General features: G+C 49.7%; 1 protein-coding gene across 2 annotated transcripts in view; it reads left to right on the top strand.

Moving 5' to 3' along the window:
• The first annotated feature begins 2,931 nt into the window (after window positions 1-2,931).
• The window catches only part of ARHGEF9 (Cdc42 guanine nucleotide exchange factor 9), a 221,387-nt gene continuing 202,358 nt past the window's right edge, over window positions 2,932-21,960 (top strand). The window contains exon 1 of one of the 2 annotated variants that reach the window (XM_074835375.1): window positions 2,932-3,222. The gene's annotated coding sequence lies outside the window, so the exon portion shown is untranslated. The remainder of the gene's footprint in view (window positions 3,223-21,960) is intronic. The other variant, XM_074835376.1, reaches the window with a different exon arrangement.

Raw genomic sequence — 21,960 nt, 5'->3', positions numbered from 1 at the left:
GGAAAATGCAATCTGGAGAAGAGCCCTCATTTTCACAGCTGACCCCCCTAGTCCCATGTCTCTGACCACCCAAGACAAGTGGTGCTGCACACGCCGGAGCTGCCCATGGGTGTTTGCCTTTGTCCTGGGTGTTTACAGGATGGGGAGGGGGCTGGATGTGACCCCTGTCTGTGGCACCAGCAGGGCTGAACTCTTTCTTGGGAGAAGCATCAGCCACCAGCAAGATGAAAACAGCCTCAAACGCTGCCATGCCATGATGCTGTTTGCTCCGTCAAACATCGGGGATGACCCATTTCCTTCTCGGAGCAGAAAGGCAACATGGTCCAGTGTGGTGACACTCTGGAAGCTGGTGCTGCCAGCAGCGTAAGCTGTCGGTGATGCAGCCAAATACTGACAGCTGCAGTGGCTCTGGGTTACACCACACACTTAAGTGTGAGTTTAAATCCCCCTGATGGGACTACCAGTGTGAAAGGACTGTGTGCTAGCCAGGCCTGGCCCATTTTGGTGTGTGGCAGGGACACTGCTGGTGATACCGAGGAAAGGGGGATGGAAGTAACGCAGCGATGGACAGCCTGTGGGGACGGCTTGGCACAAGGGCATTGCTCCTTGTTGCAGTATTGGTGTGACTTTGCAGATCAGGACTGAAGGGTGCTAGGATGACTGCTGCAAGGTATTGCCTATCATACCCACTGCTGCATCTTCCCAAGCCATCAAGAGTTCCCCATCTCTTGTCCTCCACTGTAGCTTAATGAACACTCAAAATCTCACTCTTCCTATGGAAAAGGTGTAATTCTGCACTCCTCTGAGACTACCAGGGCAGCAACAATTTTGCCTACTGAGTTTTCTTCCTGGCAGATCCATCCTGCTCTTGGGTATATTGATGAATTTCTGCAGTAAAGAATAAAATAAAACACCAGACTGCATGAGTTCTGTGGCATGAAGGCATCTCAGCTCTACCCCAAGCTAGGTAGGGTTGGATTTGAATGTTTGGAGAAGCACTGGAACAACTGGGGTGGATATTTGGCCCTTGGGTTAACTCTCCATGAATGAGACACTGACAGAAAAAGTTAAGGGGCTTTTTGCTGTCTGTGCCCAAAACCAAAGAAAGCATTTGCAATTCCACGCATCACTGAAACAATCCGAAAACCAGGTGGAAAACTCTGAGCTTGTGCTGCTCCATGGAGTGATTGATATGATGATGATCCCAATTACACTTAATTGTGGTTATCCTATTAATAACACCTTCTTTCTGCAGCACACACCTGCTTCTCCATGGGAAACACTACTAATATAACTTAAAACACCAATTACATGCAATGGAAAAGCAGCAATTAAATCCGTTAAGCCTTGCCTAAATAATGATTTCATTCCTCTCCAATATTTTTAATGTTATAAAGGCTGTTTCTTAAAAGCAGTTCTTTTATTTGTGTGGTCTCCTTTTTATCCTTTTTACACAGGAACACCTCCAGGCCAGGCGCTGATGGAAAGCACTGTTGGGTTTGCAGGGGCTCTACAGAGAGCTGGTGGGGATGTGTGGCTGGGGCAGGAGAGCCCTGCCTTGTCGTTACAAGCTTTCAGGCAGTGCTGCTTGGAAGTTAATTTTCTCCAGCGGTGTTTTTCTGGGGTAGAAATAGGAACCCAAACTTCTACTTGTGTCCCGTCAGGGTTGGGGATCAGGCTGGTAAAGCTGAGTGCTGCTTCACCAGGTGTCTGTGGGTTGTCAAATGAGTAGTTTGAAGCACCTGGCCAAAACCAAATGATCTGATTTTGCCCAGGTGGGCTTGCGGCAGTGTAAAAGGTCTCCTCTCTGTGTGGGAGGAGGAGAAAGGTGGAGAAAGAAGTGGTCTTTGTCCCAGAGAGGGAGAAAAAAGAAGCTGGAAAGAAGTTAACAGTGGACTCAGCCTGTGATGGCAACCCCATTCAGAAGTAAGGAGCCTGAATAAAACTGAGGTGGTTTTTTAAATCTCACCATACGGGCAGTTCAATAGAGGTGGAGAAGCTGTGGTGAAACCTGGTGTTTGGTGGTCTGACTTGGCCCTGAGGCAAAGGGTCTTTCTGCACCTGCAAAGGGGGGTGTTGGCCCATGTGGGCCCCTTCAGCCCCTGCAGGAGAGGCCAGAGGTGGCCGGGCACCTTTCCTAGGGCAGTGCCGTGGCCAGGAGCGGGGCCAGGCCCTCAATGCCAAGTTCCTGTGCCTCAGTTTCTCCGTGTGTGAGGGCTGCTGTGGGGCGGGCTGGGGCTGTCACCCCGGTCGCCCCTCCACACCGGTGGCAGGAGCAGACGTGGCCGCACTTCCTCCGATTGTTCATATCGCGCGGGGGAAACGACAACCCCCTGGGCTGCGGTGAGCGGGGTCACCGTTTACCCAAAAAGCATCTTCCCCCCTCCCCAAATTGCCCCTCTGGGCATCGCCCCCCGGACGCAGCCCCCGTCACCCCGGGGCGCTGCCAGCGGGCGCGGAGCCTCCCCCGCGCTTCCTCCGCGCCCGCGGAGCGCAGCGGCGGGCGGCGCCGCGCAGGCTGCCGGCGGGAGGGGGGGAAACAGGGACCGGCTCCGTGCCGCACCGGCTGCAGAAAGTTTCCCTCCGGGCTCCCGCTGGCATTCAGGCCCGGGACCTTCTTTTAGAAAAGAAAAAAAAAATCTGAATTTTTCTCTTTATTATTACTGTGATTTTCGGGCAGCGCCCGGGCGCGGCGAGCACCGGCCGGCGCCGGGCGGGCCCCGACGGGACGGGGCTGCGGGGGATGCGCGGCGGCGGCGGAGCAGCGCGGCCCGCGCCGGGCCTCGGCGGGCGCCCCCCGCGCCCCGCTGCCCGCGGGCGGCCGCCGGCCCCCGGGGCAGCCCTCGCCCGGCCCGGGGCGGTCCTCGCCGCCGCCCGCTGAGCGCTCTGCCGGCGCCGTGCCGGGGCCGGGGCCGCGGGTCCCGGGCCGGTCCCGGGGCCGGCGGGGAGCGCTCCCCGGGCAGAGCCGGGACGGCGGCGGGAGGCAGGTCCCGGGGCGGCCCGGCGGACGGGGCCGTGCATGGCACGGGCACCCCCTTTTCCAGCTTTTTTTTTTTTTTTTAATTTTTCATTTTTCTCGGAGGAGCTCGCACCTTTAGTCGCTTTTTAATTTTTTATTATTATTATTATTTTTTTTTACATTTCAACTTCAAGACGCCAGCGGAGAGTTGTGGTTATTTCCCGGGACCGTGTTAGCGTGCGGCGCCGAGGCCATGCGGTGAGGTAAGAGCGGGACTGGGACCGACTGAGAGTCCCCTCGGGGCCGGGACTCTCAGGGTAGAGGGTCGCATCCGTTTTCTTTGTATTCTGATCTGATAAATACGTGTCACCCCCCTGCGCAGGTACCTGTAGGACAGACCCCTCCCGACCCCCCAGTAGGAGCACAAAGCCGCGAAGTTCAGATTGGTTTTGAAACCAAAACTCTGTAGAACATAAAATGGAAATATTTCTTTTGTTGGTGGTTTTTTTCGGGTTTTTTGAGCTACTGAGGAAGTACTAACTTGAAGTTGAGCTGGGCCCAATTCTGGTTGCAGCCTGGTTTTATTTTCCACTGTATGTGTCAGATTTCAATAGTTTATGCCCGGTTTACACTCGTGTGAACTACCTAAGAACTGGGTCATTACTCACCCAGGCTGATTCAAAGTATGTTTGAGTCCAGGAGAGTATTTCTGTTGGCTGTAGTGAATGTTTTTGGTTGGGAGGGTTCAGTCCTTACTGGTTTTAGTAGTCCTAGGGAAGCTGATGGGGCAACCTCGGTGAGAAAGTCTTACTCATGTGTTTACAGAGCCTGGCTGGAGGGTTCCTGTTAGATGCCATGTTCAGATCTCCACCTCTGGTTTTGTTTTACACCTTAACATTTATTAGATGAGCTATTTCAAAATACAGGGATTAATAGCTGATATAACCTCCCTGCTCCTCCCTTGCGTTTTATTATAAGATGAGGCACAACACTTTTCCCCAAGTGGCGACAGCTCGCGGCAAAGCCAGCACCAGCTCCGTTTTTAAATCAGGCCGGGCTGTGGTGCAGAAGTCATGTTGCACGGGGCTTAGCGGCTTGTTGGTTACAGGTTATTAAAACCTCAGTTTGTGATGCAGCAAGCTGGATCTAAACGTACTGTAACTGTTTAAATCAAGTATCTATGGAATGCTGTTCACTCCCTCCACCATACCTTCACTGATTGGCCTTGGGGAAAAGAAAAGTGCTGAGTTTACGTCTATTGAAGTAAGTTAACTTGTCCCGGTCCAGGTGGATGCTCTGCTGGAGTCCCTGCACAGAGGCATTTGGGCTGCCCTGCTCGTGTGCTGTGGGTGCCCAGTGCTGGCAGGACGGCTCACGCCAGCGGCATTCAGTCCCTGATTGAACAAGTGACCAGACAGGGACGGGGAGCGCTGAATTTCTGCTGTGCCATCTCGTTTCCCCGCTGTGGTGTGAATGCTGTTCACACCCTTGCACACAGCTGGAATTAATTAATTTGATTTTTACGCATTCCTGTAAGGAGAACCAACCGGGTGGTCGTGTCAGGGTGGGAGAGGGGTGTGCTGTGCTGTGCTGCGCTGCCTGGCATCCGTGTTGCCCAGGGAGGTTGTGCAACGAGAGCTGCTCAGAGCAAAACCTGCTGTCCTCCTGTGTCACCTGTGGCTGAGGTGCCCGCTGTGGTGGGGATGCGGGGCAGGACGGGCAGCTGTGCCACCTCAGGATGGGCTCCATCTTTCAGAGAGGTTGCAGTGAGCTCGCTGCCATGTCCTTCTCCTGCAGAAGACGACCCATCCCAGAGCCCAGGAGCTCCGCTGGCTGCTCGTGGGGCTCTCAAACTGGAACTTTGGGTGGTGGCCATCATGCAGGTGGGACATGAGCCCTTTGGCAGGAAGAGGCAGTGGTCCGAGGGGAGAAGCTGCTTGTGGGAGGAAGAAGAAGCAGGGGCATCGCACATACATGTGCAAGCAAGGGAAGGGAAAACACATCATCTCCTTTGGGGGAGCCTCCTGATGAGTTAAGCTGGAAGCACTGGGGAAAGGTCTGTCTCGAGGTGATGAGTCTGGAAACTACAGTTCTTGATCCTGGGTATTAACATGATGGGTGCAACAGGTTGATTTTCTGGCCTTTGGCTTCATTTTTGGTTCGTCCCATACCTGTTGCAAGCGTTGTTTCTTTCCATCCTGGTTCCCCAAGCACTGGAGTATCTTGCCCTCTCCTGCTGCTGTTACTGCTCATTTTTCTGAGTGCTAATTACTCTCAACCATCCTGTTCAGTGGTTTTTTTTTTTTTATTCTTTTCAGCTTGCAGGCTCCTGTGAAACTTCCAGGTGAAGTGTGGGAATGGGTTTGCTTTTGGACTTACCTTTCTAAGAACTCTCAGAAATAGTCTTGGGAACCCTGAGGATCTGAGGCTGGGAGCTGAAAACCACCCAGCTAATTACTGCAACCTGGTTACGCTCGGAGCAGTTATTTCTGCCTTTGTTTACCTGGCTGTTTATTTGCCCAATTTTTGCAATAATATTAGTTGATTTAATAAAACTACTCTGCCTTGCTTAAAAAAAAAAAAGCAAGCTTCCTGTAAATAACATGGGTAAAAAAAGAGAAATAGAAGGAGCAAACCATATACAAAAGGAGTGCGGCCGCTGCTGAGCCACCTATGTGACCGCTGCTCCCACTGTGGCCTCTTCCGTGGGCCAGGTGCCTGCCAGCACCGCGAGCCAGGGATCTGACCACGTGTCTTGCCCAGTAGCCCCTTGCCAGCCATGTTTCAGGGCATAAGCATCACCAACTTTGATTTTTGTGGGGCTTTTTTTAATTTAAGGTTTGTTGTATTTGGCCTTCTTATGTCAAACATGCAATAGCTGTCTGTGGAAAAGAGGTTATTTCTGCGTTTGGTGCTGACATTAGGACGCAGCATTAATTTTCCGTTAAATGACAGATTTATTGGAGTTTTCTTCATCTACACAATGTGACCCGAAAACCTGAGTTATAATTTGCCAGAAGGGGGCATTTTGCAAACATTGTAAAGGATTTCAGCAGCGTGGGAGATGGGCCCGGTGAGCTCAGCTTGATAATTAAGCAGGTAGCGATGCACGTCTGGAAACTACAGCCTCTTAGGGAAGAGTTTCGTGGTGCCTAAATGGTATAATAAAATTACCATGCACCTACACACTAGTGAATGAATTTTGGGGCGTTACATTCACAGGGAGACCAGTTACTTGTCTCACTGTGGCATGCAGGGCAACCGAGTGGTTGTTAAAATAAGAAATCATGAAGTAGCGTTTGATTATTTTTTTTTTTAATGAAACCACTTAAAAATGCATTTTCCAACTATCTCCCAGTAAATGGCTTTTTTGCTGTAGGTTGAGCTCTGAGAGCTTCGTGCTGCTCTGATGTTCTTGCATGTGGTTTTTTTTTTAACTTTTCCTCTCTGGAAAGAGGGCATCACCCCATCTGGAACCCACAGCTCTGCATCTCCCTTTGTTTGAATGTGTTGCCGAGCTGCTCATTGCTTGTCCTGACCCAAGCCAGATGCACATGGCCAGTAAAGCCAGTCCTTCACTGTGGAAATGCCAAGGAGCTTTGCTGGGGCTCTGGGGGTTGATTTTCTTGTGTGGGGTGTGTGTTGGATTTGGGGTCCCAGCCAGCATGCGCTCTCCAGCCACACTGTCTCTGCCCTCATCTCTTCTGTCCCCATCCCAAACCCAGAGGCCCTCCTTGATCGAGACTTTGTTTTCTTTGTCTTTAAACATTTGTCTGCTGTAGGTGCAGCTGACTAGTTTAAGCGGCTGGTGAGAGTTTGTCCCCCTGTGCTGGTGGGGGACAGTCCTGCCCTTTGGGGTGATCAGCCTCAGCTGGTGGGAGCTGCTGTGTGGGGGTGTGACACCTCTCATCCCCTCTTCATAGCTGGGGAGAACAAGGCAGAAACAAGTTAGGTGAGCTGACGAAAGAAAGGGGATGAAAACCTCTTGTTTCTGTTTTATCGGTCACCTATTCAGCATGCCAACTGCTGGGTGTACAGTTTCTCCTCAAAACCTGGCGTTTTGTTGTGTAGCAATGTACCACTGGAGCAAAGGCCCCAAGCACCGTCTCTCTAAACAGTCCGTACCAATGTGCTTTGCAACAATTTGTGCTTCGTATGTGGTAAATCCAGCAAAAAGGGACTAAATTTGGCTAGTTGTGTTAGTTCCAAGAGGTCTCATTTAAGGTCCTGAAGCATCCTGAATTGTTTGGGATAGCTGCTAAGCCAGGCTCAGGTGCCATCACCTGTTTTCTGACTTTTTCCTCTTGAAATAAATGGTGAGCTTTCTGCCCATCTATGGTGAGGAGCTTCCTGGGCTGCTGGGGAAGGGACGGCTGTGCAGTGTAAGGGCAGGTGCTGCTGGATGTAAAAGGTGATGCTTGTATTTTCTGTATTTTACTATGGATACTTATGGTGAGTTGACCTTGACTGGACACCAGGTGCCCACCCAGCTGCCCTTACTCCCCTCCTCAGCTGGACAGGGGAGAGAAAATATAATAAAAGGCTACTGGATCAAGATAAAGACAGGGAAAGATCACTCAGCTATTATGGTCACGGACAAAATGGACTTGGGCAAATTAGTTTCATTTATTACCAATCAGATCAGAGTGGGATAATGACAAAATAAAAAAACTGAATCTTAAAACACGTTTCCCCCACCCCTCCCTTCTTCCCAGGCTCAACTTCATTACCAAATTCTCTCCCTCCTCCCCTGCAGTGGCACAGGGGTATGGGGAATGGGGGTTGTGGTCAGTCCATCACACTTGTTTCTGCTGCTCCTTCCTCCTCAGGGGGAGGACTCCTCACACTCTCCCCCCGCTCCACTGTGGGTTCCCTCCCACAGGAGAGAGTCCTCCGTGAACTTCTCCCACATGAGTCCTTCCCATGGGCTGCAGCTCTTCACAAACTGATCCAGCGTGGGTCCCCCACGGGGTCACAAGTGCTGCCAGCAAACCTGCTCCAGCCTGGGCTCCTCTCTCCACAGGGCCACAGGTCCTGCCAGGAGCCTGCTCCAGTGTGGGCTCTCCACGGGGTCACAGCCCCCTTCGGGCACATCCTCTTGCTCCGCCATGGTGTCCCCCCCGGGGCTGCAGGTGGGTGCCTGCTCCCCCGTGGAGCTCCCTGGGTGCAGGGCACAGCTGCCTCACCACGGGCTGCACCACGGGCTGCAGGGGAACCTCTGCTCCGGCGCCTGGAGCACCTCCTCCCCTCCTTCACTCACCTTGGGCTCTGCAGGGCTGTTTCTCTCACATATTGTCACTCCTCTCTCCCAGCTGCTGTTCCACAGCTGGTTTTCCCCCTTCTTAAATACGTTGTTCCAGAGTTGCTACCACTGTCGCTGATGGGCTCGGCCTTGGCCAGCGGCGGGTCCGTCGGACACGGGGGAAGCTTCTGGCAGCTTCTCACAGAGACACCCCTGCAGCCCCCGGCTACCAAAACCTTGCCATGCAAACCTGATACAATACTTTTAGGCAGGTAAGTAACTTTAGGGTCAAAAAACCTCATAGAAATGGTTCTGCCCCTTTTCAAAAAAGATTATAGAAAAATGAATGACACCAACGTTTGATGACAAGTGTTACAAGTAGAGCTAGAGAGATGGTAACAATGAGATGTTAGAAATATGTTGAGTGTGTGAAGGGTGGTCCTCCACCCTGTGTTTCATTGCATCTCCTGAGGCTGAGAAGGGTCAGAGGTCCCTGAACGGGGGAGGGGATGGCAGCAGAGCCCAGGCACATGACGTTTGCACCTTCAAGCCTGTAGCTCTTGCGTCGTGTTGTCAGGTGGAAAGACAAAAAGCGTTTGAGCTTGGAGCAGGGCGCTGGTTGTATCTGTGTTGAGCGTGCTGGTTTAGTCCTTTCCTGTTTCACTAATAATTCTCCCCATCTCTCCTCAAATCCTTGAGCCCAGCAGAGCTGTGCAATACCCAGTTCCTGTTTTGCTGTAGGATTTTTTTGTTTGCTTTGTGTTTGGGATTGAAATCCGTTTTGATCCCTCATTCTTGGAGGAAGCTCCAACAGGTCAACACCAGAGCATTTAAAATGCAATTGCTACCTCTCAGTGTCTGATGCAGTGCCAATGGTTGCACTTTTCTTGCCGGGACCTGCACCATCTGTGGACTGGTTGCCTTATTGTGAGGGATGCACTGGGCCAGCCCCACTCCTGAGTTTCCCACACCGCGAGAGTAGCAATGTTGTTCAGGTTCACCCCAGCTGAGCTGGGACTGAAGCTTTCCAAATCATAGCCCACTCCAATGTAATGTTTTCACAAGGACTGCAGGGTAGTGAAATATCCGTGAGAGAAAGCCACGTCCAGATGTTGCAAAAGGCTCGGTGCAATAATGAATTATCCACAGCTATTCCCAGGCTGGACGGCTTCTGTTTCGAGCTGCTGGTGCGGTTTTGCCTGCTTCCTGGCCTGGACTTAGTTGTGGTGCTTTGCTTTTTGCAAAAACAGTGTCTCCGTGAGCCTCAAGGAGTTGCCCTGATGCACTGCAAAGCAGCTTTTCTCGTGGCAGCGCTTTCCCATGGTATTTTCTTCCGGGAGCTGGCGTGCGCCGCTGCACAGGAAATTCTGGTTGCACCGTTATTGCAGAGCCTATTGTTTGGGGCAAGAGCAGGATTTGGTCTTGCTCACATCCTAAAATGTCTCATTGCGTTAAAAGGATGTTGCAGAGTATCCAGGGCTGCTGGCAGAGTGGCAAAGCTCAAAGCTGGTTTTGTGCAGAGTTCACACTTAGCCCAGATCCCTGTGTTTCTGCTCAAAGTTGCTGCTCAGGTTTGTCATGGGAATCCTCAGGATAAAGGAAAACTTGGAGTGAAACCAGAGTCAGGGCATGGTCCCTCATCACATTTTGCAGCTTCTTGCTGCTTATCCCGCTCCTGCTTGTGGGTGATGTGTAGCAGATGCATTGAGTGATGCAAAATCAGTGTATGTGGGTGTGCGGGGGATACAGAAACCCATCAAAACGCTGCTTTTGAGATGCCAGAAAACATGGCCTGGATTGTACGGGTGTAAATTGGCAGGTACAGCACGTGGCAGGCTCTGTTTTCATCTGCCGCAGTCTCGTGGCGCAACCGAGGACGCCTGTTAACCTGTCCGTGCCTCAGTTTCTTATCTCAGCACCAGAGCAAACGCTGTGCTGCCTGTGTTTGCTTTCACTTTGGTTTTTTTCCCTTAACTAATCTTTGTGGCTTAGATGGTTGGCAGCGATAGCTGTATTTCCCAGGCTGTGCTATCCAAGTTGCAAAACACTGTTCCTCGCCTGTGCGAACCGCAGGTCCTCTCGCGCAGGGCTATGTGTAATGTTTTGGCTACAACTTGCCCCCCGGCAGAAGCAAGAGGATTTGAAAGCTTTGCTGTCCGAATTGTGCTCCACCTCGCTGTGCGGACAGTTGCTCACCCCTTGGGTTGCCTGCCCAGGCTCTCAGCTCCCCCTCGCTGTTTTTTTGTTCGCTTTTGGCTGCCATCCCAAAAGAGGGAGAACACCAAACTGGGGCAGGTGTAAAGAGTGAAGCCGCATGTGTGATGTTCTGATGCTGCCCCATGCCAGGTCAGAATTAAGCGTGGAAGTTCCCAGGGCTTTTGCAAACTCTTGTGTCCTGGGAGATGAGCTTTTGCTGCCCCAGTAAAGCCCCAGAGAGCCTGCGCAGCCAGCCAGCCCCTCCACGCACGATGCTGCACAGAGCTGCCAGCAACCTGCTCTGCGCTGGGTCTGAATTTGCTGCTGGAGGCTTTTCTTGGTCCAGGTGCTGCACTTCAGTGTGTGTGGGTGAGGAGGCGAGCCCCCTTGGATCTAGCACTGCCCAGTGAGGGTGTTCGCACCCAGCTCCTTCGCTGCTGCAGCAAACTGCTGGTATCATCACTTCAATAGACGCCCATTTCAATTCGAGGGCTCTGCTGGATTTGTGCGAACAGGGTGGCTGACGCCGCTGTGCACTGGCATGATAAACCAAAAGGCTTCTCTGATGCTATGGTGATGAGCGGAGCAAAGCACGTGCCTGGCAGAGGGATGGGGAGCCTGGCGGCGGTGGTCCTATGTCCCTCATCTGAACAAGCCACGCTGGGAGCAGTTGTAGCCCATTTGCTCTTGCTGCTCCTCTTGCGCCAGGCTGACGCGGGGTAACAGCTGATGCCGTCCCACTGAAACTGGGTTGACATTGTCTGCCAGAGGCCTCCCATACACTCAGGGACTTGTTTGAGAGAACCATTAATCAGTTTAAAACTGCTCTGTTTCACTTGTGGGTATAAAAAATGCCTATTGTATGTAAAAACAATGCCACCGATGTGAGCATCTGCCCTCAGTGCTGGAATTGTTTAGCTGAAGTGGTATGAAGTCACACGTCTAGCCAGAGCAGTGTTGTCATGGAGCCTCTGGACTCCCAGCTTTGGCCAAGCAGTTGGTGTTGGGCTTCACTGCAGCATTGTGGCAGTGCCTGGCCTCCTCCACCCGTGCTGGTGTAGAGGATGCTGTTGGCTGGGTGGCTGGAGGGTGACACCAGGGTCCTGCCTGAGCTCAGGCAGCGCAGCGGTGAGCGAGGAGGAGGAAGAATAGAGCATCCACTGGGTTTCTGAGCAGCACAAGAAGTTGGGTTTGCGCTGGAAGCCACCAGCCCCAGAGCTCATTACCATCTTCCCATCCCTCCCTTCTGCTGTAGGGAGTTTGACAGCGTTCCTGGGTGCAGAGCACATCCTAAACTTCTGCTCCACGCTCTGGTTTCCACACTGTAGACCGGAGCTGAAAAAGACACTGGCAGCAGCGAGAGCAGGTGAGCAACCCACACGGTGTCCCTCAGTGACCCTCTGTGATCAGTCTTGGAACATCTGCTTGTAGATAACAGGGAAAGCCAGAGGAAGCAGCAGGGATGAAGGTGGTGGCCTCTAAGCATTTTCACACCACACCGTGTGTGATCTGTGGGGCGGGCAATGCTGGCAAGCTGAGTGCAGCTGGGGTGGAGTCAAGGTAGCCCACTGCAGCCCAGGGGATGCTGTCCCCAGCCACGGGGGATGATGGCTGCGTGTGTTTTCCAGTGGAATTTTATACAACAGCAGCTGGTGAGTTTACTTTATATAGTGTAAGTCCTGCCAAAACAATTTCTTCCTGTTATTGCGCCTCCGGTCTTAGTGGAGCGATAAGAACCTTTTGCAGGGAGCTGGTTTCTCCCAGGGGCTCTCCTGCTCTGAGCCGGGAGTTCTGAGCAGCAGTTCCCAGGGCAACTCTTCCTCAGTCCTTTAGCTAAATTTCAAAGTTATGTTTAGTTAAACAATAAACGGAACATCTGAGTATAGTCTGTGAAGGGTCTTTCCACAACCAAATGGATCAGATTCATTTTAGGCGATATTTCCCATGAATTACCTCTTCAGTTGCCCAAGGAGGTAGTTACGGATGGCAAAGACCTTGGCCTTGAAGACAAGGCTTGTGTTAAAGTATATTGAAGTGAAAGCTGAGACAACGTGGGGCTTTGCTTGGACCTGGGCTGGAGCTGGGAGAGCACCACAAGTCTCATCACTTCCCCAGCTCAGACCTGGTGGCTTCAGGTGATGTTTCGGGTTGCCACACCATTTTGTTTTCTGACACTGGATGGGATCCAGTGGTGTCCAGCTCTCAGGGCTGCTGCATGCTGCGATGACAGTGGTAGGTTTTACTTCTGACCAGAGGGCTGTGTGGATACCTCATGCTCCCTGGAAAGTAAAGTACCTTCCTTTTCCCACCTAATTCTGGCAGAATTAGGAAAATGGCACGGAGTTCCAATAGCTGGAAAGCTCTACAGGCTGGGGGAGTGATTTGCATGGAAAGGTTTCTCAGCTTCACAGCAAGGAAACACCCTTGCTAAAGAAATGCTGCTGCATGTGGGTTTCCACTCCTGCAAAGGAAAATTCTTAAGGCCAAGCCTTAAATATTCTAATGGGGATGAAGATAGATCTTAAACCCCCTTCTGCTTGGTTTTTTAATTCCTTCTGAGTCAACAAACGGAACCTAAAGCAAAGGCACAAGAAGGTGTGCTGGGTTCTAGCGTGGGCCCGTGGCAGGCAGTGCCAGATCAGCTCCAATTGCATACGATAGAGGAATCATTTCAGGTTTCCCAATTGCAAACACAGCGCTGGAGCTGGGAGGGCTTTTGCCACCGCTTAACAATTTGACTGAATTGAATAGGCTCCACTCCCATTCCTAAGAGTAGGCTGCTGAGAGGAAGGAAAACCAGGAAAAAAGACAGTCGTTAGAGTGAGGTGCTGCCCTTCTGAATAAACCTGTGGAGAGCAAGGTTTAGGGTGGATGCGTGCCTGGAACAGCATCTCTGGCGCAGTTACCCCACGATGTGGCTGTGAGGAGAGCAAAAAGGTGGTGCTCAAACTGCCCTGCATTTAGGGCTTGCATAAGATGTGTTTGGCTGCAGAGTGGCTTTGTTGTCTAATTATGGTGCACTACCACGTTGTTACCAGTCTCCTGCTCTTCCCATTGCCTCATTAGCCTAGCCACAACTTCTGACTTGAGCAATGCTTCATGCCTGGTGGTACACAGATCATGCAGAGCCCTTTCCACTGCTGGCAGCAAAGGCAGCACATTGGGGAGGCAAGAGAAAAGGGGGGCACAAAAGCCCGATGTAAATGAGCAAACATCTGAGCATGCAAAAGTTGTTTTGCAAGCAGGAAGGGAGCTGAATTCCTCAGCTAGGCTGCTCAGTGGGACATTCTGCCCAGGTCTGATGCTGTGAACTACATAAAATAAGTTGGTGCTTGCAAACAGGGATCCTGCAGAAGGGATCTGCTGGAGCAGTAGCCAGATGTTTGCTTCTGACTCTTCAGTGGGTGATGTTTTCTCACTTCTTGCCATAATAAGTTAAAGCCAAGCACCTTAATAAACTTCTATGAAGATAAGGAGTTTAGGTAGAAATTAGGTAGAAATACTTATATAAAAGGGAAGTAAATAAATGCATTTCAGGGCATAAGCCAACCCATGTTTGACACAGCTAGAAGCAATTTTCTCCAAGGCACAGATTGGTCATTAATGAAGTTCTTGCCTCCTTCCTCTGAAGCTTTTGGCCTTGTCCAGAGCATAGGAGAAGGCAGTGGGTTATATGGAAGCCCTGGGTGATCCAGGCCTGGTGTGTTTGTACTCCTTAATGCTCCTCCGGTGTAATCAGTGGGTTTTGCACCCATAAAGAATTACAGCAATGTCACATAAACTTTCTACAATAAATATAGGGAGTCTATTCATATGGTTTCAGGCTTGAACTTTCTGAGTGATAATTACTCTATAATCTTTCTAGGCACTGTGCTTTGGTTCCTGGAAAGTTTCACCTTTATTTACAGCTACAGTGTAAACGCATTTAATAAGACAGAGTTGAAAACTCTGAGAGTTGAAAAAGTATTTTTGGGGAAGAGTTTTACAGCAGGATGCTGTGGGACAACTCCATGAATCTATGCAGTGCTATAGCCAGGGGACATGGACCCGATTGCTGGATACTCCTTGGGGAACTGTTCAGAAAAGCAAAAGCATTGCCTGTCTTCTTTCAAACACACTCAAAAAAGGAGGTGCAAGTTTTGTTGAGAGCAGGAAGGAGCCATGGGTTTAGGTATAAAGTTGTCTTTGGAGAGCAGGTCTGTCTGAGTGGTGGTGTTAGGAGAAAACCCTCCATGCTGCATTTCCCTGGTTCTTTATATACCCTCTGCTGCATGACAGTAAATACATTGCAAGAATGGATATTGAGATCCCTAATTTGAGTTTAGTTTGGGTACCTAAATACGTGTTTGAGCATGTAAGTGGGAAAGCTGAATTTTACGCTGAAGGTGCAGCTCTGCTCCATGGCAGTCAGGACATGGCTGGGTAGGAGTTGTGGTCTGTGAGATGGATGGGCTGTGAGCCTTTCCTGAGCGTGCAGGAGGTTTTCTAGGACAAGATCTTCTGCAACAGGTCCAACAAAGTACCCTTCAGAGCCCTGTGTTAATATGCTGTTTCTTTCCGCAGGTGATAACAAGCTGAGGTTCAGCCCCATGCGGCTTAAATTGTAATTTCTAGCTATGAGGGTATGTGGAGACCATGTTTTGAACTGGATAAACGACAGCCAGATTTGGCCTGGAGGCTATGGGGCTGCGTTGCTGAAGCGATGGGTCAGAACTTCACATTCAGCATATAACCCAGCTGCCAGATGAGATGCTTAATTCATTTATCTCTTCATTTGCCTCTTCTCTGCTATTGCATCCAACTGCCACTGAGGCCAGGGAAACAGCGAGTCAGAGGAGGTGCGGCTCAGGAGGAAAGTTCAGTGCAGTCTACAGGGTTGAAAACAAACTGAACATGGGCGTATGCCTTTGACGTGAGGATCAAAAAGATTTGAGTTAATTGGGTACACGGGTGCTTCCCTTGCTGCCTCATTCCTGACTTCTCTGGACCTGTTTTCTTCACCTACTGAGGGCCGTGGGGCAGAGCAGTCGCTGCCTGACATGCATTTCTGTATCCACACTCTCAGCCAGTGCTGTCAGGACCGAAGCATCCGCCTGCCCATGTGCTGGGGGTACTCTTTGCAACCCTTCCCAACTGCCACATCTTTCAGGGAGATTATTTTTGGCATGCTGACTGTGTCGGGTTTCTCGATTTTCTTGCTGCGAGTAGTTGTGAAATAGCGGCTGTTCTGCTAATGCCAGTGATGGCATCCGCTGGGGCCCTCGCTCTCGTTTGCACACTGCTATGGGGAGGAGGGAGCATGTTTTTAAAGACAGACAAGAAAAAGCCCAAGAGTGATTAAAGTCAATGGAAGATCCCTCTGGCTTCTGTGGGAATTGAGTTTTGCTCAAGTTTTCTGCCGGACAAGCCTATATTCTTAAACACTTTTTCTTAGGCACTTCTTTTGTCTCTGAAGGAAGAGGGGTCACTTTTTCCACACTGCTGACGTGAATGATGAATCACAGCTGTTGTGGGAACGTGCTGTTACTGTGACCAGCAACTTGTCAAAGTATTTGCCATCTTCATCCCGATGTCCTCAGGTGTTTTGCAGCCTGTGTGCCAAATGGCTGGGTATGACCACGGTTCAGAGAGCTCTTTTGATGTTTCTCAAGTGGGATAGATAGGAAGGATTGACTCGATAAGAATTTTTATTTCAAGGGAGTAATATAGCCTATGTATGGGAGAGCCCTCTCATTTTACTACAGGAAGGAAATGTGTCAGCACGTAGCAAAGATCCAGCATATGGCCTGTAAGCCAAGGTGATTTTGCCTCAGTACTGAGTGCTAGCTCCAGCCAAATAAAAGACACAGAGCTGGAATAACATCCAGAAAACTCAGCAGATTTTGCAAACCCTGGCAGCGCTGGTGAGCTGGAGCCAGGGCTGGCCCTGCCCTGCCTGTGCAGGCAGGTCGAGTGCCAGCGTGGGAGTTTCTGGAGCTCTTGCACCAGCTGAGCAGGGTTTGAACCTAATCACTGAGAAAACATGAGCTAGTGTGCCATGACTTGCTGTGGAGTGGTCCTGTACCTCCAACAGGGTGCATGTCCTTGCAGAAATGTATATGCTTGTCTTTTCTGAGGTGTGCTACTGTATTTGCAATGTGATGTCCAGCTTGCTGTGGCCTGCGTGCTGTGAAGGTCCAGGGCTTTCCAGAGCTGTGGCAAGGGTAGTACTGCTGCTTGGTCTTAGCTAAATGCTGCAACATATAAAGAATTTAGGTTTGTGTGATGTGAGCTGGCAAATCACTGTGTTGGTTTTTTGCACGATAGCAATGTTCGTATGTCCATGCTGTGCAGTTTCCTGCAAAAGGTAGATGTTGCCTGCATGTGTTCCCAAACCGTTTGTGCTTTTAAAGCACGGGTGAAGATGTAAATGTGCTGGGCTTATCCTTGGAGATGGGGAGGTGCACCTTCAGAGGGGATGCAGCGGGCGCTTTCAGGTACTGTCCTTTCCTGCTTATGGTTTTTGTTTAGTTCCTTGCCATCCATAGCAATAAATTCACTTGCTGTTGAAAAGGAGTTATTGGAGAGACTTAACAGAATAGAGAAAAGGGTGAAATTAAAAGATGCCTAATACTTGGAACAAAATCCCTAGCTCCTTTTAAAAAAGATTCAGGCTTTATTCCATAAATGGTGATAAAGGGAGCCTTTAGCTGCTCCTGCTCAGCTGGGTTTTCAACCCTAAAAAAGGGGTAAGTATCCTTGAGGAGGGCAGGGTGGGAAGGCAGAGGGGACATGACCATGTGGCCACCTGTGTGTGCACAGCCCCATCCCGGCGGCCAGGGTGCATGGTGGGGGCACAGCCAGAAGATGAAAAAGCTCATTGGTAATGATGCTAATTGAATCTGATGTTACTTCCCTATGTTCAGAGACGGCTGCTGCTGCCATCACCCAGTGGAGTGTGGCTGGCTCGAGCGGGGCCCCGGTGCGTGAAGAATGCAAGCTGACAGCCCCTTTTGCAGGGAAAAGCCGCGTTGGTGAGACTGTGCAGCAGTCCAGACAGGGGATGCACTCACAATGCCTGCTTAAAAGCTGCTTGTTTGGTTTAGTATCTGTATGGGGTCGGCAGGGCAGGCTTGCATCGACAAACTAAGGTTTTGAAGTCTTGGTTTGTAAGATGTGCATGTGAGGACCAGCTCTGGCTGAGATGGGCTGCACAATTGCAGGATAACACCTCCAGCAACGGCAGCATTGCCACCAAAACTTGGCTCCAAACATCACCCACCCACTGACAGTTCCTGAAAAGCAACCACTGTGTGCACCAGCCTGGGCTAACCGTGTGGTCATGGCCAGTGTGTAATGGCTCTGGATGCAAATAAGGATTATTTTTCATTGTTGCTGTTGAGGGGGGATGGCAGGAGAAAGGTGTCTGCATGTCTAGGGGGCACCTTGTGACTTTTGAGGGTTCTGGATGTGGGGTGGGCATGCCTGGATTTGATGATACACCTACCTTGTGAGGGAAAAATAAGGTGCAGGTGGGTGTCAGACACCTAAAAACTCTGTGCCTCTGGAGTGAAAAGCCCCAGCTAGAGAGCAGGCCAGGCACCCAGCAGTCATGATGCTTTTCTAGAAACACAAGATTAGGTTTTTCATATGCCTAAAAGGAATTTTGTGCCAGGCCACCTGCCTTCACAAGTTGGATATCCTAGAACGCAGCAGTGGCCTAATGCACAGCAGGTGTCACTGGCCTCTTTGGAACATCAGACCTCCAAATACCCAGAAATTGGGTTGATTTTACTCAAAAGCAGTGCAGAAGACATCTAAAGCAGTTGTTTGCTGTTGAAGGCAAAGGCACTTGTACACCTGGTATGTTGGGCTCCAATCTGAGACTTGCCACCAATTTCCGAGCACGGTAAGGCTATAACTCACCTTTTAGTCAAAAGGCTTTGCTTGATGGATTAGGTTTTCTATAACATGGTGCTTGGAGAATTGAGAGCAAACCAGCAACCAACTGCTCAGTGCTATGCTGTTGTGTTGTGTTTAAAGGAGGCGTTGGTCGTTGCGGTTTTCTGTGCCATAAAGCAAGGCTGTGTGGCAGATTTGTTCCTAGGAGCCTGTTTATGAAAGCTGGGAGCAGCGCTCCAGTCTGCGTCGTTGCCTTTCCATGTCCCTCCTTTTGACACAGGGATGTGTTTGGCCTGTTTGGTGGAGAAACCTGAAAGAAGCGATGGTACCTGTTCAAACTGCTGTAAGGAAAAAGGACATGAGGGAAAGAAGTACAGGGGAGATCCCACCCCCTGTAGCTGCCTAAAAAGAATAGGTCACTCGATACCTGTCCAAAGATAGAAATAGGGCTTAGAGGGAGGCAGTTAAGTACGTGTGAGATGCCCTTTGACATCACCAGGGCAATGTAAAGGAGTTGCTGAGTAATATGCTGAAATAATTCTTGGAAATGTGTGAACAGAACTGGTTGCTTCATGTGCTCCCAGTCTTTGCATGTGAATTTGGGGCCGTTGTTGGCACTCAGCGCTTTGTTTCTGATCCTGAGCTGAATGTGCTGAACATACATTAACACAGAAACACAGATTGCAAGGTCTGTAACTATGGCAATGTATCTACAAATGTGACCCTCTGCACCTAATTTCAATATTGGCATCAGTGAGCTGCCTTATAAGATGGCACTTATTTTTTCTAGTAGTAATTCCATGTCAAAGAGGAAATATAAATAAACTCCCCAAACAAAAGAAGCAAGGAAAAAATAATTCTTTCAAACATTTGAGCAGGAACAATAGGGTAGGATATGCACTCTCTGGGGAGAGCTAATGGCTGAAACCGATAGGAGCCCAGTGCCTGCCTTATTCTGCTTTGTAACTAGCACAAACCTTTGCTCAACTGAAGATTATTTATAGCAAATGTTATGGCAGAAGCATGTGTGACCTGTAGGCTCCCTGCTAGGGGAAGAGCTTTCCTGTACTGTCTCTGGGATACAATAGACAATTATTTAGACACTATCTTTGTCTCAAGATATAAACAATTAAACGCTGGCTCCTGATTTCTGTTCTTATGTTCAGACTATGGGCAGCCATGCTTTTTTACTTAAGGATTTTTGGAGAAGGAAAGGTTTTTTAAGGGGTTTATTGCAGGGAAATGTCACAGCTATATAGTTCTTGAGGCATCTCTACTAAATTGACTAATTGGGAATGCAGAGTAATGTCACAAGCATCATGAAGTGGTTGCCTCCCAGCATCCTCAGGAAGGATGGCAGCCAGCGGCTTGATGTTGTTCAACTAACATTAATGGGGCGTGTATGGGTGTAGACCCCTGAATCTGCCTGTACTGTTGCATTTTAGCTCATCACTGTGTTATTAGAGTACCTCCATCTGCTACTGGATAGTAATTAAATGTTCTTACATATAATTAACTACTTTCAACTGACTACAGAACATCTTAAATAATCTACATGTAACAGCAGATATTTCTGTATTATACTGCCGACAGTCAGTGCCAAATACCTGAAACTGGGGAAACAACTATCGTGCATCAAAACGTAACCTTGTTCTGGAAGATAACTACTTTTTCAGGCTCCCTCATTTTGTTGGGGATCCCTGTGCATCCTGGGTGTCAATAGACAAAGTATCCTTTTGGATCTGTTTGGTACTCAGTTTTATTTTCTGTATAGCAAAAGAATTTAGAATTGCAAGAATGGGTTTACGAAAATGCGAAGGAGTGTGCGAGGGATGGTTAAATGGCGAAGGGGTATATTATAATCTGCAATTCATGGGTCAGCTGTGCGAGTCTGCAGAAATATTTAGCAACAGGTACAATGCCAAAGCCTTCTGGGCTCTGTGCAGAGCCTTGCTCTGAAATTCAGCTTCAGCAGGAACTAACCCGTTGAAAATCTTCATCTTCTGATTTCAGTTAACATGGGCTTTATACCTCTGTGTTTTCTTCTCGAGTTTCTCCTGCTCAGCTTTGCATGAGGAGCTAGATGATGCCTGTCTCCCGTATTCTGTGCAGACACTGCATATATAAAGCTGTTGCTGGCTTCGTGGAAGGTTTTGGAGCTCAGCATGATGCAGACCCAAGTGCTGGGACCTGGGTGAGCTGCCTGGTACCTCTCTGCACGATCACACCATTTCATCAGGCCCACCAAGCCCGGAGTGTGGAGCCGCTCGTGTTTGTGGTGAGCTGGTCCCTCCCTGGCAACACCAGCACAAGTCCGGTTTATCTGACGGATGCAGTTGAGCAACTCTGTCTCTCCCTCAGCTGCAGGCGAAATGAGTCTCCTGCTCTAATTTCATTGTGTTTAGCCATCGCACAAACTAAAACTCCCCGAAATGGGAAGGAAGTAATGTTTAAATTATACATGAGTGAACTGATTTACTCAAACTGAAGTTTTGAGTTCCGTCGTTATGAATACAGGGATGGAGCTATCTGTCTGTGCATCCATCCGTCTGCCTGGTGAATATTGACTTAACAGAAACACAAACACAGATCCAGTACTGTAAAAGCTTTGGCTTAAACCAGTGAAAACTGTGTGGGCCAGATGCATGCTGCCACAGGGAAAGTGACGTGTTTGCCTGGTGTTAATTTTTCTGGTTGGTTGTCCTCAGTGATGAAGTGAGACCATTGCTGCAGATTCCCTTCTGCCACTGAAAACTCAGTGTTTTGGTAAGGTCTCTCCATTCCTGAGGAAAGGGATTCAAACTGCTCACCCGTCTGCCTCCTGCTCCTAATGAGGGGGTTTAACTTCCTTTGTAACGTATTTTGCAGAGCATGTAAAATGCTGGTTAAATTCTATGGTCATTTCCTATGGGCACTTGCTGAGTGCTCCTCAGGGAGCCCAGCACCGGAAAGCTGTAGCTGTGCTTGCTAATGGCCTAGAGATCCCTTTTGCAGATGTTTCACCCAAGTCTCTTCTCCATGCTCCTTCCACCTCTATTTAAAAATTAATATGCAAGATGCAGTACTGCCATGCCTGGCTGAAGCCCAGCAGGAAACTGTCCTTCTTGCCCTGTAAACAGAAGATGCTGAATTTTTGTAGGGGCTGTAGCAGTTTGTGGTGCAGTGGCTGTGAGCTTGGGATCTGCTGGGCAGGCAGAGGCTCAAGTGTGGCTGACTTCTGCCTGCATCATCTGGGAGTGCGCTGCAAAAGCATGAATGTGGCTTTGTGGTTGGTCCTTCGAAGTGACACCAAGAGAGGCTGAAACGTCTACAGAGACATGAAGAGAAAGGGGCTGAAGCCATGATTCTCTCCCTATTTATTTGACCTAAATGCACTGAAGTAACTGTACCCTCATGAAAGAGATAATTTCCTGATGCTGGAGAGCTTAACATCTGTTTCCTCCCATTTTTTTTCAGTGGTAGAACATGGTAACGGAAGAACTGGCGGGGTTTTCTTTCCTCTTTTTCTTTTGTATAGCAAGAGGCGCTGCATGCTTGGGCTAAATACACTTTCTGAGAGCAGACAGGTTTCTCTCAAGGGTTATATGATCATTTGTTCTCTATTTTCTCTCCTTCCTGCCTCCCCCCGCCTCTCCTGGAGAGGAGCGGATACACCGAAGCCCAGGCAGGACTTCCTTAGCTC

The sequence above is a fragment of the Strix aluco genome, chromosome 10, assembly GCF_031877795.1.
Source record: "Strix aluco isolate bStrAlu1 chromosome 10, bStrAlu1.hap1, whole genome shotgun sequence".
NCBI lineage: Eukaryota > Metazoa > Chordata > Aves > Strigiformes > Strigidae > Strix > Strix aluco.
The sequence above is the reverse complement of the archived record's forward strand: the minus strand, read 5'-3'. Positions and strand labels throughout refer to the sequence as shown.